The sequence below is a fragment of the Gossypium hirsutum genome, chromosome D08 (assembly GCF_007990345.1).
Source record: "Gossypium hirsutum isolate 1008001.06 chromosome D08, Gossypium_hirsutum_v2.1, whole genome shotgun sequence".
NCBI classification, from domain to species: Eukaryota; Viridiplantae; Streptophyta; class Magnoliopsida; order Malvales; family Malvaceae; genus Gossypium; species Gossypium hirsutum.
In genome coordinates, this window is record NC_053444.1 from 49,941,452 (window position 1) to 49,945,887 (window position 4,436).

Consider the following 4,436-nt stretch of genomic DNA (forward strand, 5'->3'; position numbering starts at 1 on the left):
GTGTGTTAATTCATAATATAATTAATTGTAATTTATTACCAATTTAATTTGGGCTAAATAAATTATTATTAATTAATTATGGAAAAAAGGTCCAATTGAACCGCATTGGTTGAACCGAATCTAGTGAACCGAACCAGCCACCAATTGGGCTGCCCAGAACTGTCCATATGCTGAACCAAATCAGCATTTTAGCTGACTAAATAAGCTTGCAAAGAAGCCCTTTAAGAAATTTCAACCTTGCATTCAAACCCCTCCAAAAAATGTGGCTTTATGGATTTGCCCCAGGCTATTTTTAGCAAAGTTGAATCTCTCAACTTTGCCATGTGTGTGGCCAGCCAAGGGGGGTCTCTTTGGCTGATGGAATTTGCTAATTTTTAGCAGCCACAATCAGCTATAAAAGCCACCCCTTGCTGATCATTCAACTCATCCCTCACACTCTCATTCTCTCTTCTCCTCTCTCACTTTCTCTCAACTTTTCCTTCCCATTTTTCCTTTTGTTCAAGTGCCGATTTCTTCTCTTGGTAAAGAGGTCCTCATTAGCCATTATTGATCAGCAATGTTATCATCTATAGGTACTCTGCATATCTCTACATCTTCTCGATCGATAATCTCTAGAATAAGATGGTAGCGCCTAAGTATATGTTTGGATCGCTGGTGAGATCTAGGTTTTTTAGCTTGTGCAATGGCTCCATTGTTATCACATCGGAGTTCTATAGCATCTGATATGCTAGGCATAACCCCTAGTTCAGTAATGAGCTTTTTGATCCAAATTGCTTTTTTTACTGCCTCACTGGCTGCAATATACTCGGCCTCTGTTGTAGAATCGGCTACTGTACTTTGTTTTGAACTCTTCCAGCTCACAGCACTGCCATTAAGGCAAAACACAAAACCTGATTGTGATCGAGAATCATCCTTATCAGTTTGAAAGCTGGCATCAGTGTAACCTTTTACACTTAACTCTTCCTCACCTCCATATATTAGGAACGTATCCTTAGTTCTTCTTAAGTACTTAAGGATATTCTTGATTGTGGTCCAGTGACCTTCACCAGGATCTACTTGGTATCTGCTCGTCATACTTAAGGCATATGAGACATCTGGACGGGTACATAACATGACATACATGATAGATCCAATAGCGGAAGAATATGAAATTTTACTTATGCATTCTCTCTCTTGTGGAGTTGAAGGACACATTTCCTTTGAGAGTGAAATACCATGTCTCATAGGTAGGAATCCTCTCTTAGATTCTTTCATACTGAACCTTTTCAGTACTTTATCTATGTATGTATTTAGGCTTAAACCTAGTAGTCGTCTTGATCTATCTCTATAGGTCTTTACTCCTAAGATGTAAGTGGCTTTGCCCAAGTCCTTCATAGAAAAACAACTTCCTAAGCAAGTCTTAATAGACTGCAAGGTAGGTATGTCATTTCCTATGATAAGTATGTCATCCACATACAGTACCAAGAATGTTATAGTGCTCCCACTAACTTTCTTGTAAACACATGGCTCATCTTCATTTTTGATAAAACCAAACTCTTTGATTGCATCGTTAAAACAAATATTCCAACTTCGAGAAGCTTGCTTTAATCCATAAATGGATCTTTATAGCTTACATACCTTTCTAACATCCTTTGGATTGACAAAACCTTCAGGTTGTGTCATGTACACATCCACTTCAAGTTTCCCATTAAGGAAAGCTATTTTGACATCCATCTGCCAGATTTCATAGTCATGAAATGCAGCTATAGCGAGCAAGATCCTGATGGATTTAAACATAGCTACAGGAGAAAAAGTTTCATCATAGTCAACACCATGAACTTGGTGAAAACCTTTAGCGACTAATCCCCCATTGTATGTTTGTACATTACCATTTATGTCAGTTTTCTTTTTGAAAACCCATTTGCACCCTATGGGTTTAACCCCTTCGGGTGGGTCAACCAAAGTCCATACTTGGTTTTCATACATGGAATCCATCTCAGATCTCATGGCCTCAAGCCATTTCTCAGAGTCTGGGTTCGTCACCGCTTCTTGATAAGACATAGGCTCATCTTGATCTATAAGTAGAACGTCACCATGCGTTGTAATGAGAAATCCATATCTCTCAAGTGCTTGGCATTCTCTTAAAGATCTACGAGGTGGTTGTGTTTCTACAGCAGTTACTTGTTCCTCAATTTATTGTGGAACTTGCTGTTGTTCTATCTCTTGTTCAGTGGTATTTTGTGATTTTGGAAGTTTTTCAAGTTCAATCTTTTTCCCACTTCCTTTTTTAAAAACAAATTCTCTCTCTAGGAAGACACCAGCCCGAGCAACCAGTATTTTGTTCTCAATGGGATTAAAGAAATAATATCCTTTGGTTTCTTTTGGATACCCCTTAAAAACACACTTTTCAGATTTGGGTTGAAGCTTAGTAGACGTCTGACGTTTAACATAAGCTTCGCAACCCCAAATTTTCATAAAAGACATACTAGGACGTTTCCCAGTCCACATCTCATATGGCGTCTTTTGAACCGATTTAGATGGAACACGATTTAGTGTGAAAGCAGCTGTCTCAAGTGCATGTCCCCAAAGGAAAGTCTGCAGATCAGCATGACTCATCATGGATCGAACCATGTCTAACAAAGTTCGATTTCTTCTCTCAGAAACTTCATTCTATTGAGGAGTACCAGGAGGAGTAAGTTGTGAGACAATCCCACATTGCTTCGAAAGATCATCAAACTCTAAGCTTAAATACTCCTTACCTCGATCAGATCGAAGTGTCTTGATAGTTTTGCCTAGTTGGTTTTGTACTTCATTTTTGAATTCCTTGAACTTTTCAAGGGATTCAGACTTATGGCGCATGAGATAGACATACCAATATCTACTGAAATCATCAGTGAAAGTAATGAAGTAGTGAAATCCTCCTCTAGCCTGTGTATTTATTGGCCCACATACATCAGAATGTATTAGGCCCAATAAATCACTAGCTCGTTCACTTTTACCAGTAAAAGGAGATTTAGTCATTTTTCCCAATAAGCAAGATTCACATACTTCAAATTGTTCAAAAACAAATGAATCCAAGAGACCATCTTTATGGAGCTTGGATATGCGTTCCTCACTTATGTGGCCCAAACGACAATGCCATAAATAAGTTTGATTTGAGTCATTTATTTTTGATCTTTTAGTATTTATGTTGTAAATGGGATTCACTTGATCTAAAATATAGAGGCCATTAATCAATTGCGCCGAACCATAGAAAACATTATTGAGATAAAAGGAACAACAATTATTCTTAAAAATTATCTCAAAACCAATTTTGTCTAAACAAGAAATTGAAATAGTGTTTTTAGTCAAACTGGGCACATAATAACAATCCTCTAAACATAAACCAAGTCTACTAAGTAAAGATAAATTATATGTTCCCAAAGCTAATGCAGCAACTTTTGCTCCATTTTCAACTCGTAGGTCCACATCTCTTCTAGCCAAAGTCCTACTCCTTTGCAGTCTCTGTACAGAAGTACAAATGTGAGAACTACAACCAATATCTAATACCCATGAAGTAGTAGTTGATAAATTAATATCAATAACATAAATACCTGAAGCAGATGTTCCGCTTATTTTGTCTTTCTTGACTTTCTCAAGGTAGATAGGGCAGTTCCGCTTCCAATGTCCAGTCACACCACAATGAAAACAGTTTCCTTCCTTAGCCACTCCACCTTTAGGTTTCAATGCAGCCTTTACTTTTCCAGGCTTAGGCCTACCTTTTCCCTTGGGCTTTGTCTGAACTTTGGCCTTTCCCTTGCCGTTATTATTACAGACCATCAGTATAGGCTTGGGTCCAACCTTTTTCATGTTGCCTTTAGCAGTTCGTAACATACTGAGCAACTATGGCAGAGTCTTATGAATTTCATTCATATTGAAATTGAGAACAAACTGGCTGTAGCTATCCGGCAACGATTGCAGAATAACATCGATGGCCAACTCTTGGCTCAATGGAAACCCAAGCTTAGACAGGCTTTCAATATAGCCAATCATCTTAAGGATATGAGGTCCTACTAGGCTTCCTTCAGCCAGCTTACATTGGAATAGGGCCTTAGAGATATCGAATCTCTCTTGCCGTGCTTGCCCCTGATAAAGTTATTTTAGGTGCTAAATCATTTCATAAGCAACCATGTCCTCATGTTGCTTTTGAAGCTCAGGATTCATAGTGGCAAGCATAAGACATCCAACATCTACCATGTCATCGAGATGTTTCTTGTAAGCATCTCTATCAGCCCTCGAGGCATTAGCGGGTGGTTAGCTAGGAACCGGTTGTTCAATGACATATAATTTTCATTCTTGTTTGAGGACAATCCTCAAGTTACAGAACTAGTCAAGAAAATTTAAACCATTTACTTTGTCCTTCTCAAGGACCGATCGCAATGAGAGTGTATTAGTGTTTGCAGCTATAATATATCTAC